Below are 19,646 nucleotides of genomic sequence, written 5' to 3' on the forward strand. Positions count from 1 at the left end.
CTATTGGTAAGTCATTATAGCCTAGGCAAAGATTATTGATTGATTGACAAAAACAGCTGATCTCCAAGCTCACAATGTGTTACATTACATTACAGTCATTTAGCAGACGCTTTTATCCAAAGCGACTTACAATAAGTGTATTCAACATAGGTAGGGAATGAAAACTACTAATCACCAGAAGTCTTTAGTGCATTTTCTGCAAAAACAAGCAACCAAGAGTATACCTAGCGCTAAGGTAAAAGTGCAATATATCAGCTACCTATTTCCTTAAACAGATGAGACAAAATAGCTAAATCAAATGAGCATGAGCTAAAACAAATAAGTGTATCGACTAAACAAGATCCAATAAACAATCCAATAATCCAATAAACAATACAGCAATAGAAAACAAGCGTTCGTACAACTAGTTAACAACAAGTAGGTCAGGCAGAGAGGAAGGGTAGTGTTTCCTGAAGAGGTGGGTTTTCAGTCTGCGGCGAAATATGGGCAGTGACTCTGCTGTCCTAACATCAGTGGGAAGTTCATTCCACCACTGTGGGGCCAGAACAGAAAAGAGTCGTGACCGTGTGGATCGGCCAGAAGGACCCTTGAGTGACGAGGCAATCAGTCGCCCCGAGGTGGCAGACCGAAGTGGTCGGGCAGGGGTGTAGGCATCGACCATAGCCCGGAGGTAGGAAGGAGCTGTTCCTTTCACTGCCCTATAGGCTAGCACCAGGGTTTTGAACTGGATGCGAGCCGCTACGGGGAGCCAGTGTAGAGAGCGGAGAAGGATGGTTGTGTGGGAGAACTTGGGGCGGTTGAACACCAGACGAGCCGCAGCTTTCTGAACAAGCTCCAGGGGTTTGATGGCGGATGCCGGAGCACCAGCAAGGAGGGAGTTGCAGTAGTCCAGGCGGGAGATGACGAGAGCCTGGATGAGCACCCATGGGCTGCCTTCTCCGTGAGGAAGGGGCGAATCCTCCTGATGTTGTAGAGCAGGAATCTGCAGGACCTCGTCACTGATGCGATGTTTGCCGAGAACGTCAGTTGATCGTCCAGGGTCACACCCAGATTCTTCGCAGTCCGAGTTGAGGTCACCACAGCATTATCAATGGTGATGGCCATGTCTCGATGCGGACAGCCCTTCCCCGGGAGGAACATCAGCTCGGTCTTGTCCAGGTTGAGCTTCAGGTGGTTTGTCGACATCCACTCCGAGATGTCAGCCAGACAAGCAGCAATGCGTGTCTCCACCTGGGTATCAGAGGGGGGAATGAGAGGACAGACTTAAAAAAGGTCTTTCCCAAATTCCACCAGCATGTCGCCTGCAGTACCCGTGGTGACAATATTCTTGACCACTGCTACACGCCCTTCAAGGATGGATACAAAGCTCTCCGCCGCCCACCGCTAGGAAGCTCTGACCACGACGCCATCCAGCTGCTACCTGCCTACAAACAGAGGCTAAAAAGGGAGCCGGTCGTTGAGAAGGAAATCCGAATCTGGTCTGAGGACACAGACGCTATGCTACAATCCTGCTTCTACCAGACTGACTGGGGGATGTTTAAGAACGCCGCTGGGAATAACATCAACGAACTCTCAGACTCAGTCACTGGCTTTATCAGCAAGTGCATAGATGACATAGTCCCAAAAAAGACAGTTCGGATCTATCCCAATCAGAAACCATGGATGGACAGCGGAGTACGTGCACATCTGCATGAACGGGACGCTGGTTTCAAATCTGGCGACGTGGAAACGCGCAACACGACGCGCGCGGCCCTAAACAGCGCCATCAGGAAGGCGAAAAAGGCCTACACAAAAAAGATGCAAGACAAACTCAGCAGTGGCGACATCAGGAGCACATGGCAGGCAGTACACACCTTGACAGACTGCAAAACAAGAACCAGAAGCGAGGTGAACCCGCCTGCCTCCCTCCCCAACGAACTGAACACTTTCTACGGCCGGTTTGAGATCAGCTCCAACCGCGGCAGCCAAGCGGGGCCATCAGCAGCACCAGCAGAGGAGAACCCTCCTCTAACCATCTCGGAGAGAGAAGTGCGTACAGCCTTCACACGGGTCAACATCCACAAGGCAGCCGGACCTGATGGGATTCCAGGCCGGGTCCTTAAGACATGTGCAGACCAGCTGGCGGGTGTCTTCGCTGACATCTTTAACCTCTCCCTCTCCCTGGCTGTGGTCCCTGCAGGGTTCAAAATGTCAACCATTGTGCCCATTCCCAAAAAGGCCAAAGTGACATGCCTGAACGACTGGAGACCTGTTGCTCTCACCCCGATCGTCAGCAAGTGTTTCGAGAAACTGGTGAGGGAATACATCAGCTCCACGCTACCTGCCTCGCTGGATCCGTGGCAGTATGCATACCGCAAAAACAGATCCACCGACGACGCTATTGCCATGGCTCTCCACACCGTCCTCTCGCACATGGACAACAAGCTGCTGAAGGACAAATATGTACGTATGCTGTTCGTGGACTACAGCTCAGCATTCAACACCATTGTCCCAGCAATACTTGACAAAAAGCTCAGACACCTAGGGCTACACCCAAGCATGTGCGACTGGATACAGGACTTCTTGTCCAACCGACATCAGGTGGTGAGAATGGGCAGCATCACATCCGACCCCCTGACCCTCAACACCGGAGCACCCCAGGGATGCGTGCTGAGCCCTCTCCTCTACTCCCTGTACACGTATGACTGCATAGCCACACATGTCTCCAACACCATCATAAAGTACGCGGACGACACGACAGTGATAGGCCGAATCGTCAACAACGACGAGTCTGACTACAGAGAGGAGATCAAATCACTGGCACACTGGTGCCGTGAGAACAACCTCTCTCTTAACGTCGACAAGACCAAAGAACTGATCGTGGACTTCAGGAGGCCGCGGAGAGACCATGCGCCCATCCTCATCGACGGTGCTGCAGTGGAAAGGGTCAGCGAGTTCAAGTTCCTCGGAGTACACATCGAGGAGGACCTCAAATGGGAGACGCACTCCACACACGTGAGGAAAAAGGCTCAGCAGCGACTGTACTGGCTCCGCCGCCTGAAGAAGCTCGGAGTAGGACGTCGCATCCTCAGGCTGTACTACAACAGTTCTGTTGAAGGCATCCTAACAGGCTGTGTCACGGCCTGGTACGGGAACTGCACTGCCCGAGAAAAGGTCAGCCTACAACGAGTAGTGCGATCGGCAGAGCGGATAATGGGAATCGAGCTCCCAGCGCTCCAGGAACTGTACAAAAAGCGGTGCGTGGTCAAAGCCAAGCGCATCATCAAGGACAAGCACCACCCAAGTCACAGACTGTTCAACCCCCTACAACGACCGCGACCGGGCAAGGGGCTCTACCGCAGTATCAAGAGTTCCACCACCAGATTTTGGTGTAGTTTCAACCCAGCTGCTGTCAGAATGCTGAATGGGGCATAAGCCTGGATGAGTTCAGCAGCCTGACAACAGGCGGCGCAGACTTTTCTGGCTCTTCCTGAACACACCTGTGGATTATACCAGGGACAATGACTTGGACTTTAGCCCCCCCTCGGACACACCTGTGGACTACACCAGGTACAAATGACTTTTTGTTGCACTCCCTCATGGAGCTACATGCGGATTATACTAGGGTCAGTCCACTCTAGGTGGACACGCACTGACCTTTTGCACCTTAATCCCTTGTATAACGCACTGACTTTTTTTGGGTCTTTTTATTGTGCTCCTTTTCCTCTAAGCACCTTAACGTCCTTTGTCTATCATGCACAGTATAAGTATAACATGCACAGTATACAATACATTGCTGCTATGCTCAGGCACCTTAGTTTAGTTCTTTAGTTTTTTTTTTATTATCTCAGGTAATTTGTAAATATGTAGATAACTTGTCTGGCCTTCTGTTGCTCTCTTGTTTTTGATCTCCTTCCCACCTGCCCCCCACCCTCTTCTTCTCCCCCCCCCCTCTTCTTTCTATGGAAACTAACGTTGCGATGGGAACGATGTACAAAAAAGAATTTCACCCACTTTTTTACCTTGTAAACCTGTGATGTGACAATAAAACTGATTCTGATTCTGATTCTGATTCTGATTAGTTGGGTGTCATCGGCATAGCAGTGGTAGGAAAAGCCATGGGAGTGGATGACAGCACCCAGAGATGTAGTGTAGAGAGAGAAAAGAAGAGGACCCAGAACCGAGCCTTGGGGAACCCCAGTTGTGAGCCTGTGTGGTTCTGACACAGACCCTCTCAGCATCACCTGGTATGAGCGACCCGTCAGGTAGGATGCAAACAGGGAGAGTGCAGAGCCTGAGACACCCATCCCCTCGAGGGTGGAGAGGAGGATCTGATGGTTCACCGTGTCGAACGCTGCAGACAGGTCCAGGAGTATCAGAACGGAGGAGAGAGAGTTCGCTCTAGCGGCATGGAGCGACTCCGTCACTGCCAGGAGGGCAGTCTCTGTCGAGTGACCCACTTTGAACCCAGACTGGTTGGAGTCCAGGAGGTTGTTCTGGTGGAGATAGGAGGACAGTTGTTTAAAGACAGCACGTTCGAGAGTTTTAGATAGGAAGGATAGAAGGGAAACCGGTCTGTAGTTCTTGATCTCAGAGGGGTCAAGTGTCGGTTTCTTCAGGAGGGGGGTGACTCTGGCAGTCTTGAAAGTAGAGGGAAAGTAGCCAGATGTCAGAGAGGTGTTAATAAGGTGGGTTAAGAAGGGAAGAAGTTCAGGTGCAATAGACTGCAACAGAGTGGATGGGACCGGGTCCAGAGAGCATGAGGTGGGGCGACTAGAGGTAATAAGGAGAAGGACCTCGTTAGGGGAGAGGGGAGAGAAGTGGGATAGAGAGGGGATGGGGGGGGGGAGAGGAGTAGATGAGGGTAGAGAGGGGGGGGTGGCAGGCAGACGGGTGTGAGTAGTGCGCAGGGCACCAGCCGGGGGAGGAGGGAAGGAGGATCGGATATCGTTCACCTTCTTGTCAAAGAAGTTGGCGAAATCGTCGGGGAGGAGGGACGAGGAGGGAGGAGGGGGTGGTGGTTGCAGGAGAGAGGAGAAAGTTTCAAAGAGTTTTTTAGGGTTGGAAGCAGAAGCCTGAATTTTAGTGCAGAAAAAAGCAGCTTTAGCAGCTGATAGAGAGGAGGAAAAAGTAGAAATGAGAGATTGGAAGGTGAGAAGGTCCTCCAGGAGGACCTCCAAGCTCACAATGTGTTGTGACATGTTGTGAGCTTGGAGAAGTCCATATATATTACATAGGCCTACTGTATACAACCCATATGACTTGAATTGATGTGTTTTAGTCACACACACACACACACACACACACACACACACACACACACACACACACACACACACACACACACACACACACACACACACACACACAGAGCTTGATAAGTGTTCAATCTATAACTTCGATTGCACCTCTCTCTCTCACACGCACACACAGCTAGAACATCTGGTTGATAAGCGTTCAATCTATAACTTCGGTTGCACGTCTCTCTCTCTCTCTCTCTCTCACTCTCACACACACACACACACACACACACACACACACACACACACACACACACACACACACACACATCTCACACATCTCACACACACACACACACATCCCCCTACTGTAAGATCATCATAACATCTGGTTGATATTCAAACGATAACTTCGACACGCGCGCACGCGCACACACACACACACACACACACACACACACACACACACACACACACACACACACACACACACACACACATATACCTTTACTCCTCGTAAATGCTTTTCGCGCCTTCATTTGAACACTGGCGGTCTTCTGTTCCACCCCATATTGACAGCCGAAATCTCGGGTAGATGGCTAAAACACGTAGAGAAAACAATCATTACATAGCCTATATAACCTCTGAAACTAACTACTATAGCTACTACTGAAAGTAGAATGACTTACCTTTGGTGGAGGAGAATTTCCAACCGTGTAAATAGACGGTATTGCGTCTTTGGACAGTAAAAGGCAGCTCGCGAATCCCGTCGAGAATTGGCCTTTGTTCTCAAAGCACCCATCCAAAAAATGCCTGTCACACAACCGCAAGTTATTGAAGACACCCTCTTCTTCAAAGTGAGTAAACTCCAGCCATTTTCTCCGATGTCACGGATAGGTTTCATTACGGGGAAAGGGGAAAAGAGAGCTGTAATTAGCGCAACCAAAAACACAGCGACGATGTTGTGGCATCTCTGCAGTCTGCAAACAAAGGTTCGACTCTGTGTCTTCCTGCTACGAATGGGAGGTGTGTCCACTCCAGTCGTAGGTAGATCACGGTGGGTCACGGGGTGGGGCTGGGGGGCTCATGTGTTGGTTGACTGACAAGGGGCGGGGACATAAATATCCGATCAAATAAATGAATTATATCAACCAGAGCGAGAGCTTTGGTTGATATTAGGATAAATAAATATAAAACTAGAAAAAGTGCTCCTCGGAGCACAAGTCTCCGCCAGGTAAGGTAGGTTATTATGGCCTCCTGGTGGCGCTATAATAGGCCAATGTGAAAAGGGTGCCATTTATTCCTAGGCTGTGCACGGCAATCGGACACTGCATGCATGATTTGATGCATTTTGTTCTAAAAATGTGTTTTGCTAATTTTGACCTGCTGGTGGCGCTATAACATGGCAATGTTAAAAGGTTCCTCAACGTAGTGCAAATGTGCATTCAAAGTTTCACCACAATCGGACGCTGCGTTCATGATTTGCGGCATTTTGTTCAAAACGGGCCACTCCTGCAAACATTACATGTCAATGTTAGCCAATCAGGATGGAATATGAAAAATCAAACAGATCCGTCTTGATCACATGACTATAGAGATCATGTGTACCTATTTGCGTGAAATTTGGATCAAATCTGAAGGCTTGATATCAAAAAATGTGTTTTACATAAGTCTACCTCCTGGTGGCGCTATAAAAGGCAAATGTGAAAAATGCAGGGCAAAGGTTTTTCCTTGGCCTCTAGAGAGTGTGCATACAAAGTTTTACACTGATCGGTGTAGTTATAGGTAAAAACACGAATAGGCCTGTTACAGCGCCACCATGAGGCTGATTTGAACATTTTCAAATGGCATTTCTTCCTCGGCCTAATGGGAATGTGTGAGCAAAATTTCACGGAAATTGCATGCTGTGTTCATGATTTGAGGCATTTTGTTCGAAGCGGAGTACTCCTGCAAACTTTGAAAGCCAATTTTTGCCAATCAGGATGGAATATGAAAAATCTGAAATTAGCCGTTTCTTTTAATGACTATAGAGATACTGTGTACCGATTTGGGGGATTTTTGGCCAAAATCTGTAGGAGTACTGTCCAAAAATGTGTTTTACAAAAAGCGGCCTCCTGGTGGCGCTATAACAGGCCCATGTGAAAAATGTGGGGCAGAGGTTCTGCTCTGGCATCCAGGGAGTGTGTGTGCACAGTTTCTCTGCGATCAAGCCAACGGTGCCAGAGATTAGCTGTACACAAAATGACAGAATGACGGACACACACACGGACGGACACACGGACGGACGGACAGGGGCGAAAACATACTCTCTCGCCATGCCTTTCGGCCTGGCGGAGACAATAATGAATCGTTTGTTTAGAAACATAATGTGGCATGCAGGTAGCCCCTGTGTCCCTGCTTTGAGGTGCTCTGAAGCCGGCCATAAATTCATGCTGACCCCCCCGGACAAGCTAGGAGACCCATATTGCACGAAATGACCATAGCGATTCTTATAATATCAATACATAAGCATAAAAAAACTACTTCACATGAACAATGTTGCTGTAACTAAGAGATTTGAGTGGAAATATATATTTTATATACACAGATTTACAAATAAAAGCCATTTTCAAGTAAAGCCACTTCCTGGTTTGTGCAAGGAGGCTGCGGTGGAGGAGGCTTGCAATGCGACCCAGACAGAACATTTACAGTACAGTAAGAAAATTGCAAAAAGTGAATTTCATTGGCTTACGCCATTCCCGATCTGACGTCATTAAAACATTTTAAACGTACAGTAGCAAATATGACATTTTCGGGCCATGTCATAACCACTTTAAGTAAAAGTAACAATACCGCAATATAAAAAATACTCTGTTACAAGTAAAAGGCCTGTGTTCAAAATATTACTTTGGGTAAAAGTACAAAAGTATTGGCATCAAAATATACTTAAAGTACCAAAAGTAAAAGTACTAAAATGTTTGAAAATAGCAGATCTACAAGCTCACAACGCGTCGCATCGCGACGCGTTGTGAGCTTGTAGATCGGCTATTTTCAAATAGCCTATGTATAAAATATGGCTGAAGTGGTTAATGTACATGTCTTATGATATAATAATGTGTATATGCAAAGTACTAGTAACTAAAGTTTTCAAATAATTGTAGTGGAGTAAAAGTACAATATTTTCCTCTGAGATGTAGTGGAGTAGAAGAAAAAGTATTGAATATTGGAAAAACTCCAGTAAAGTAAAAAATACCTCAAAATTGTACTTAAGTACAGTACTTAAGTAAATGTACTTAGTTACTTTACACCACTGGAGCCAAGATGACACAGGCACCACTGGAGGTTTCATCTGAAGTCAACCTAATGAAATAGAATGATAAAGTAACCATACAGTATATATACTGATGGTTAGCTATTTTTGAAACATTTTAACTTGTATGGGGGGACCCTGGCACAAAATATGTGGGGGTCCGTGGCAGAATACATATTAATTTTTAGGGTCCTTGAAGTGAAAATGTTTGAGAACCACTGTCTTAGCTGATGTATATTTCTGAAATTGTATGAAATGCAGCGCTGCCCCTTTAAGAGAAGTGCATAAAAAGGGTGGCCAGGTCTGCGGCCTTCTGTTTGTCCAGAAAGCCTGCATTTGGGTGTTTGGTGGAAGACTTGGAGGAATACTGGGTAAGGAAACTTGTGAACCAATGTTAAAGGGATAGTTCACCCCCAAAAATACTTTCTAAGTCATTTTGGCAATATGGTGACATGTTTTAATGAATGCCCCCCCCCCCTTGTTGACTGGGTATGATGTGTTATTTTGTTGTAATTTTTACGATATATCTTGTATAATCATTTTATACAGTCCTTTACCCTGGAATATGACATCAACCAAGTCCATTTCTTATCCTCACCATTTTCAAAGACAAAAGCCTAGAGCCTAGAGACCACCATATATGAATACCCTCCTCACAGCTGACAGTAATCATCCTAAACAGCTTGTACGCAATATGCCAATTGGCCAGTTCTTGTGTTTAACGAGGAACTGCAGCTCCACCTCTGACTTCCAAAGCAAAGCCACAGAATTAGACGACCGTTTCCAAGAAAGAGTCTACGATACAGCAGACATCGATCGATCGTGTGCGTGCGTGTGTGTGTTCTGTAAAGTTGAATTCTGGTAGTTGAGGGATGTGTTTTTAAGAGCTTTATTTGGAAACATTTGCAAACATTTTCATGTCAAGGCCCCCATGTATTTGTCCACGGACCCCCATCTGAAATAATGTTTTCTGTGTCTCTCTCTCTCTCTCTCATTACCGCCACCAGCTGGACTGGATTGTGAACTGGACATGTAACAGTAAATCAATAAACAAAATAAAACTCTATACTCTATTCACTAACTGGGTTTCTCTTATGTATCTGATGATGTTATCATATATTTTCCCTGCTGCTTTCCCTAAGAGACCTGACAGTGTTAAATCATGATGTTTCCCCTTTTCCAACTCCTGATATAATTGATTCCTCTCACTGTTGTATTTCCCACATTGGAGAAGTACATGTTCTACTGTTTCTTGTTCGTCACACTGTACATTTCCCTGTCGGGTGCTTCCCTATTCTATGTAGTGAATCATTCAGCCCTGTATGTCCAATTCTCAACCGTGTGATGATACTCTCCTCCCTCCTCTTCCAGCCCACCGCCCTCTCAGTACCGACCTGCCTTTGGATACCGTACATGTGTCTTCCAACCTCCCCCTCATCCCAGTATTCCTGCCACACTGACTGTGTATAAGCCCTGATCATTGGTTTGATTTCACTCTTACTTAATGGTACCTTCATGTCTATCTGTCTAAATTTTAGTGTTTGCTTGGCCAGGCTGTCTGCATGCTCATTTCCCTCATGTCTCTCTGTCTCCTCCTTTCTCCCTCCTTCTACCTCTCTCTCCCTCCCTGTGTGTGTAAACGTTTTAGCATCAAAATATACTCTGAGTAACAAAGTAAAAGTACTCAAATGTTTTAAATGTGGAATATGCAACAGAACAAGAGTTCAAAAGATGAGAGACTATGTTGACTGTTTTGTTTCATAGACTTGCAATTACTCATTTTGGCTGATTGGTGACTCTTATTATTCCAATAAATTGGATTCAGTTCTAAAAGGAGCTGGCTGAAGAGATGTGTTGTACATCTCTTTTTTTCTCTTTTTGTGAGGGGGGACGTGGGACAAAAGTAATATGTAATATAATATATTACTCTTGATTCCAAGTAATAAGTAATATAATATTATTTATTTTTAAAGGAGTAATATGTAATAAGTAACATATTATTCTCCTAAGTAATATTGCCCAACAACACTGTCCCTGAACAGTGTTGGTGCCAAGTTTGGAGTGGATCGGAGCAACGCTGCTCCTCACAGGTCTGCATGTTACGTTAGGACAGGCACAGGCAGGCAGACAGACAGGCGGGCAGGTCGGACCGGTTGCTACAACATTAACTGGTTGACAATACGTAATAGAAACACACAGCAATGTTGACAACACACACATAGAAATGCTAGAGCGTTGACGACAACACAGATAACTGAACTGGACTCCATTAGTTTAGACATGTTGGATTAAAAAACTAATTTCCGGTAAGTGATTTTAAAGTGTTTTTTTAATGTATTGCTACGTAATGTAGGGAGTTGTGTGTGTGTGTGTGTGTGTGTGTGTGTGTGTGTGTGTGTGTGTGTGTGTGTGTGTGTGTGTGTGTGTGTGTGTGTGTGTGGGGTTCATGTCGTTTTAAAGTTTGTATTTCTCTCACTGCCTTAGTCCATCCTTCGTTCGTTCGTCTGTCTGTCATACAGTCTGTCTGTCTACTATGTAGTATTGTGTACATTGGTTGTTTGCCGTGTCTTATGTTTGATTACCATGTTCAACTTACTACTTGTTTATTACTTTAGGTGAGAACCTTGTAGAAGCCCTGTATGGGTTTCCTTTCTCTCCTGTACTTGTTTCTGTGTCTTTTAATAATTGTTACTTTATGTTTTTATTGTGTGAATAAATACAAATGTTATTCTGTTAGTCTCCTCCACAGATGACTGGTCATCTGTGGAGACTTACAGTCAGGGGAATTTGGTCATGTGATATCTTCCATACAAAAATCTTCAAAAACAGCCAATCTACAAGCTTACAAAGTGTCGCATTGTGGCACTATGTTAGCCCTAGAATGTCTGTGATCTTACATACATTTCAAGTATTCCAAATACACAGTCATAGATAGCTCTCGGCGCCCTACTGTGTAGTGCCGATCTGCGCAGCCATAAAAGTGCTCTAAACTCCGTCTGTACTCACCCAATAATTAATTCCTAAGACGTGGAGTCATATTTTGTCCTCTAGTTTCATATCCATGTGAAAGTCGGACGACTTTCTGTACGACGCGAGGGGCCAGGAATGATTGCAGGACTGAATATACGTAACTTCCTTTAGGACGCACAAATGTTTGGGACACACAATTGACAGGTGCTTGTGATTGGTGCGGGGTAATGAATCACATCACCTGCCAATTGTGTGTCCCAAACATTTGTGCGTCCTAAAGGAAGTTACGTATATTCAGTCCTGCAATCATTCCTGGCCCCTCGCGTCGTACAGAAAGTCGTCCGTGTGCAGCTCGTGAAAAAGTGGAGATATTTGACTAAACACACGTTTTCTGGCAGAACTTTCACATGGATATGAAACTAGAGGACAAAATATGACTCCACGTCTTAGGAATTAATTATTGGGTGAGTACAGACGAAGTTTAGAGCACTTTTATGGCCGTGCAGATCGGCACTACACAGTAGGGCGCCGAGAGGTATATATGACTGTGTATTTGGAATACTTGAAATGTATGTAAGATCACAGTCATTCTAGGGCTAGCACTATGTGAGCTTGTAGATCGGCTGTTTTTGAAAATTGGTCAAAGGTGTTAATTATTTGAGGTGCTCGGGTGGTGCAGTGGTTAAGTGCCTGCCCACATAATATGTATTTTTCCAGGGGCCCCCATCTGAACATATTTTTGCCAGGGACCCCCATACAAGATTTGTGTTGTTAAAATGTTTCAAACATACTTTCTCAAGATTTTCTGGGGGGGAATTAGCAGATCTACAAGCTGACAATGTGTCACATTGCGACACATTGTGAGCTTGTAGATCTGCTTATTTCAAATAACTGGTGGTGTATATAGTGCAAGTCAGTGGTTAAACTGATTTAGATGCTGTATTAAATAATTGTGCGTTCGTGATCATGTGACCAAGTCGATTCTTTTGGGCTTGTTTTCATAGACCTGGCTGCTTGTTTATGTCACACAATCTGGCAACACTGAACTGTCAGAAGAAGGAAGTAAACACAGTCCTCCATCAGTTCATCTGTCTGTCTGTCTGTCTGTCTGTCTGTCTGTAGCCTCTGTCTGTAGCCTCTGTCTGTCTGTCTGCCTGCCTGTCTGTCTGTCTGTCTGTAGCCTATCTCTCGCTCCGTCTCTCTGTCTTCCTCCTCATTATGTGTGTGTGTGTGTGTGTGTGTGTGTGTGTGTGTGTGTGTGTGTGTGTGTGTGTGTGTGTGTGTGTGTGTGTGTGTGTGTGTGTGTGTGTGTGTGTTTGGCAACACTTATAGAAGTCAGACTCAGAGCATAACATTAAACCGTTATTTTTATTATTTTTGTTATTATTATTATTATTGTTTTGCAGCTGGTGCAAAACGCGCTTGCTCGCCTCCTCACTGATACAAAAAAGCGAGAGCACAAAACCCCAGTTTTAGCTGCCCTGCACTGGCTCTCTGACAATTTTAGAATAGATTTTAAGCTTTTATTCACCTACAAATCTTTGCACGGCCTGGCCCCTTTATCCTTGTCCGAACTTTTGGAGAACCTACATTCCAGACAGAGCACAACCAGTCAGTCAGCCAACCAACCAGTTGCTCTTAGAGGTTCACATAACCGGGCTGAGTTAGCCTGATTATCAGACTGAAGATGCGTGGAGCTTCAGTCTGACATTAGCTCCAGTGTAGGCGATTACAAGGGGGAGGGGATTAGAATTTCCCTAGCCTCGCGTGGCCAGACAATATCACACGACACACTGCGTGGATATTAGTCTGGTCCCTATCAACGATAGATTTTTTTCCAAGGGGCGCGGTTACAAAAAGATCCAAACGGACTCTATTGGTTAGACCTAAACCAATCAGAGCAGTGCTTCCTTGTACGAACCAATCAGAGCAGTGCTTCCTTGTACGTCATTGCTCCAAATAAGGTGATAAGCCCGCCCACATTTGGATACTGGGCCCTGATTGGTCCCTCACGACTTCGGAGGGAGAGAAATGAAATCTCTATTGAGGGGGGCCAGACCTAATCTGCCGAGGGCTAAAGTGCGATGCAATTTTGCAAAGGCAGATTCGTCTGGAACCAGGCTAGAATTTCCCTAAACCAATCACAAGGGATCCCTACCCCCACCTCCGACTCTCATTGGACGGTACTTTTTGTACCGAATAAATCCTAGGTTCACACAAAGATTGTTAATATAGGAAGATACACAATCTCCTAGAGGCAAAATAGTACACAAATGGTCTTGTTAGGGAATTTTAGCAAGACGTTTGGACCATCTGTGAAAAAATTTACTACCAATAGCTTTCTTCACCAATGTGTTCTTATAGGTGTCTAGAATCACCTCTCAATTAATGCAAACCCAAATCCTCGTGGAAAATCCTGGAGAGCCAATCAAAGTTAAGGATCCCAGAGAGCTTGGGTGAAAAATATGGGAAAAAAATAAAGTCTAAAATTAACTTGTGAGGTGTCTAACTAGGGGTTTTCAGAGGTGCTGAATCCATTCCAACCATTATTTTTGAGTAAAAATGTCTCCCTGGCCATCTAATATTGGTATATTGGTTATTATTAAGCTGTAATGTAAAGCAGTGTATAATCAATGGTAGGGGATTGGGGTGTTGTTGAATTGATTCTATTCTGAAAAATAAAATAAGAAAATATTGCTAAACACTTGATAAGAGTGTACACCTACCGTGCACATGCTCAGTGGGATACACTGTCTGCATGTGGGGAAGGAGCGTGAGTGTTGCATCCTGGCAAATATTTCTGGACGATTTTAAGGTATGGTAGTTTATCAACTTTTTGGCATTTATTTTCCTCTGCTGGCAAATATAGAAACTAGAATATCAATTTTCTCTAGCCTATTATTGCTTACATTGAACAACCATTAGTTAAACAATCACGACACTTGTCTTTTAGTAGGCAACAACATGGAAGAGGATTCTGTAGCTTGTGGCTTAAGGTGCTTCATCTGTGGTGTTCGACTGAGATTCAAAAGCTCTCAAAAGTCACCCAAAAAGGCTATGGTTATTGACTCACCCAGGCTCTTCAACCGCCTCATCATCATCTGTGAGTGTGAAGTCAAGACCAAAGAAGCTCTGCTATTTGAGTTGACGCCAAAACCGATGTCTCTTTTTGACAAAAAACAGAAGATGCGTAAGCCAGACAAGGCTGCCCTTGCAAAGTTCCTGAAGGCATTCGTGGAACCTGTCAAGGAACCCCCATGCCCGAGCCTTGTGATTGATGGTGGTTGGCTTCTGCACAATGTCAAGTGGGAGGCTAACCTCACCTGGAAGGACATCGCTGAGAACTACCTCCGGTTTGTGAAGGCCATGGGGAGCCAGCACCTCTGGATCACTGTGGTCTTTGACGGATATGTCAACTCGACCAAGGACCATGATCACGTCAGACGTACAAAGCATGTATGCTGTGATATCCAGATTCGTCCAGACATCCAAAACATTATTCCTAGAGAAAAGTTCCTTGACAACAAGAGTAACAAGGCCCAGCTCATCCTGCTACTTGCTGATGTTGCAGCAGTAAATCCGTGTACAGAAGCGATGTCAAACTGGTGTTTCGCGGGCCGTTTCTGGCCCGCAACGTCGTCAAATCTGGCCCGCGAGGTGATTAAAAAAAACGGCATTTAATACTACCTCTAATGGAAAAAAAACGAGAGAGAAAAAAAAAGGCAGAAACAAACGCCAGCGCCCAGCAGCTCCTTACTGCCTGGGGGTTGAATACTGGACAAACTTGTTATGTGAGAACAATGACCAAGCCGTGAAGCCACAGCCAAGGTCATTAACATACAGAGGACCATCACCATTCAACTCTACCTGAGAGAACGCATCACAAATCCGGTAAAACACTGTTTTATGGAGAAGTATATGTCAGTTGCGTCTCTCGATCATGTGGAGGAGTAGAGAGTGGCTGCATTCCTCCCCACACCCCGCCCCCCCACCTCCCCCCACTTTGTAACCAGTGTTGCTGTTCTAATCTTGAAAACTAGAATCCATTTGTCAGAGGGTGTGACATTAGTAGGATAACCAGCGATATTACTGCGCAGGGCAAAATAATTAACACCAGCTGTGAACGCTTGTGTGTGTGTGTGTGTGTGTGTGTGTGTGTGTGTGTGTGTGTGTGTGTGTGTGTGTGTGTGTGTGTGTGTGTGTGTGTGTGTGTGTGTGTGTGTGTGTGTGTGTGTGTCTCTCTTTCTGAAATGAAACTGAAAGCAATAACGAAGGAATGGCAGGTCTGATGGACAAGAAATAAATAATCCTTTTGCACATCCGTGTTCTGTTCGTTTGTCAACAATGATCTAAATGGGAAGTTTATTTCAGCAGCTAGAATGTGACAGTTTTAGTCCGTTTTTTGGTGCGCAACACAGCCCTCGTTTAAGTGAATTCAATTGCTTTCACCTGCTGTTGCTGTGCGTTGTGTGCGCAACAGGGCATATCTTCGCCTAGCCAGGGTGACCTACCCAGGCCCATGAAATTCATATGCAGGCATAGTAGCCAATTAGAATGAAATCTGCAAAAACTGACTCATATACTGATACAGAACCATATATTGGCTATATATTATCGTTGGAAATCTTGTATGTTCCTTTTTTTATTATTATTTAAAACAATTTAAAATCGTGAAAATAGCCAAAATTACAACACCAAAGGCCAAGTGGCCTTGCCCCTAAAATGACGAAATTCCAGGCCTGAACTGCAGACATTATATTGCCTTTTGTTAGGCTATTCAATGTTAGTTTTAATTTCTTGAAATCATATTTATTTAATTTGCAATACTTCAACTGTATGGCATGCTAAGGTTTTGAGACATATTGTATTATATTACTACACAATAGTAAATAAATAATTCTAAAAATATGCTTTAAATATCTGATCTATGGATTATAGTTATGATAAGTGTTGCCATAATCATGTAGCTCTACAACAGAGGCATAGCCATGACAGCAATGGTACAAAATAATATTTAAGAAAATGTATATATTAGAGATGCGCGGATCGCGGTTTTAGCCGCGGTTGCCGCAGTTAACCGCAGTTTGGGTGGATTTGGGTCAATCAAATATAATTATTAATTAATATTGGATAAACCGCGGGTGAAATAATGCGGGAATTAAATTAATGATATCAATCTATAGGCCTATAATAGCTTTTAAAAAGCACTACATTTCACCGTGTGTGCGTTTGTAGTATTTTAATATTACGTCATTTTACACCAGGCACAAAATAGCCGCTCACTACATGTTGCTTTGCAGCCAGCCAGTGTTGCCAGGTTGCGACAACTTGCGAGAGAAATAAGCAGCCAGGTCTATGAAAACAAGCCCATAACAAGTGCCAAACAAAAGTCGCTTATAAAAAGCTTATAAAAAGCCGACATGGCAACAAAGTGGTTGAAAGCGAAAGTAACTCAATGAACTGAATGAAGACGTGCGCTTGTTGTTACCATGGTTGTGGATTGTATACAGTCACTGCATCGCGACAGTGGTGAGTGACATTGTTTATAAGAAAACTAACGTCAGGAAAATAACAATTATTTGGTGCGGTTGGTGCGGATCTATAAATAGGATGATATAATTACCGCGGGTGGATGGCGGATGGATAATGAACTTGTTAACGCGGATTTGGGTGACAAAAAACCCCATCCGAGCATCTCTAGTATATATATTTTTTTTAAATAATAATTTTCAGCCATTCGGCCAAGTGTTTCCTATACTCGGTATTCGGTTTCGGCCAAGAATTTGATATACTGTAGTTATAGCAGTGACTCAGGTGTAGTGGAGTAGAAGTAAAAGTACTGGAAATACTCTAGTAAAGTAAAAAAAACGAACTTTACTTAGGTACAGTACTTGAGTAAATGTAATTAGTTACTTTACACCACTGTTGTTCTATAAATCTAATTATTTAACCACCCACACACATTACCAGGTATTGTTTAACTTCAAATTTAATTATTCTACTTAAAATGGTTTATTATTATTATTATTATTATTATTATTATTATTATTATTATTACAAATTGCATTGTTTGTTTTTAATGTCAATAATTAAAGTAGCTATTCTTCTTAATACATTTTTAAAAAAAAGTAATATGCATAGTTAGTAGCAGAGTCTGAGTGCGTGTGAGCGCGCATGTGCGTCCGCAACTGGTTCCGGCCCCCCATCAAGTCACCATTTGACCAATCTGGCCCTCACCCCAAAATGAGTTTGACACCCCTGGTGTACAGCAATGCTCCGATGATGCAGACACTTCTATCGTCCAGGCAGCTCTAGATGAAGCAAGAAAGTCCGCTGTTGAGGTGAGAGCTGAGGATACGGACATCCTGCTTAAGTATCATTTATAGTCGGACGTAAGGATACGTAACGAGCGCCGGCGCTCCTTACGTTGTTGGTTTTGTCTCCCCCTCCGTCACCTGCGACTCCAGGATTTCCTTCCGTGCGATCAACATTCACCGCCAGGCCGACGTGTACGTTCAACTACGTTGCCTGTAGTACCACTGGCGCCCGTTGGCAGTATAAGGAAAAAAAGTTTTCCTCTGGCCCTCTTTCTCCAAAAAAAAGTTGGTGGAAGTACTTGAGTAAATGTACTTAATTACTTAGACTAATAGCCGACCCACGGTCTGTGACAAAATGAACCCAGCCATTCCCTAAACACACACACACACAGCAAATAATATAGCACAGTGCAGCAGGGGTCGAAACTCACGTTTTGTAGACAACCATTGTTTTTGTCTAGTTTGTGGACTAGTTTGTGTCTTTTATTGCGTTGTTTTGGCTAGATGCTAAAATGCTAGCTCAACGTTAGCGCTGTTGCCAGATTTTGTGAGAGAAATAAGCAACCAGGTCTATGAAAACAAGCCCAAAAGAATCGACTGGGCCACATCACATGAAAATAGCAGATCTACAATATATATTTGAGAATCACTGGTTTAAATAATAATTGGCCCAAATAAGCAACTACACTTTAGAAACAAGCCCAAATAAAACCGCAACCACCAATAAAAAATTGCTTGTTTGTTTACAAGCAACTTTACAGAAAAATAAGCCCAAAGTCGCTTATAATAAGCAGACATGGCAACATTATGGGTACGTACATACTCTAGCAACTGCCATCTAGTGGATGAATAGGTGTATTACGCCTGTACACTTTAAAATAAATAAAATAACCCCTAAATAACGTGAGCGACCATGCATGTGTACGTAAAGAACGGACGGAATCCCTCACCCCCTGACGCACGTTTCAGACCCACCTAGGGACTTTGAACGGGCCTTTAAGCAGACCACTCCGTCTTCATCACAGCAGCAAAAAAAATATCTTACGATGTTGCAAAGATCCAAGAGGCCCTCCCAGAGAAATACAGGAAGTATCTGCTTTTCTTACACAGCTTCTCGGACTGTGATACTGTGTCTGCAATTTTTGGTTTTGGCAAACCAACTATACTACGTAAACTCTGCAAGATGGACCAAGCCGAGACAGCCATGGACGTTTTTCTTGACATCCATGCCCAGAAAGATGCCATCATCACAGCCGGCTGTAAAATCTTCAAACTCATGTACCACGGGAAACCACCAAAAGACTTGGGGGATTTGAGATTTGAGATGTTCAGCAAGCATGCTGCTGCTGGGAATATCAGACCAGAGAAACTGCCCCGCAGCTGCAGCACAACATTCTCTCCAGGCATATCTCCAAACCAGAGACTGGCTACTGCTACAATGTCCATCACTGGATGTCCTCCACTACGGGTGGAAACTGGGAGGAGAAGGCTATGCACCAGTCCCTACCACAGACCCCATTGCCCCAGACTATCTACTGAAATTCATCAGCTGCAACTGTGAGGGAGACTGTAGTACACGCAGGTGCTGCTGTAAAAAGCAGGGGGTCAAGTGTATCTGCTTGTGGCAAGTGTAATGGAGAATGCAAGAACATCAACCAGGCAGACGAGAAAAGTAGTGAGGAAGATGAGTAGTTGGCTGAGTAAGACTGACTGATCAGGTTTCATCAATACTGCTTACTTTACATTTTTCTTGCAATATGTAATAAAATATGTTCTTATGCAAAATTAGTTGTTTTTTTTACTCAAAACTAATGGCTGGAATAGATTCAGCACCCCTGAAAACCCCTAGTT

The sequence above is a fragment of the Gymnoscopelus braueri genome, assembly GCF_963280865.1.
Source record: "Gymnoscopelus braueri genome assembly, chromosome: 21".
Lineage (NCBI taxonomy): Eukaryota > Metazoa > Chordata > Actinopteri > Myctophiformes > Myctophidae > Gymnoscopelus > Gymnoscopelus braueri.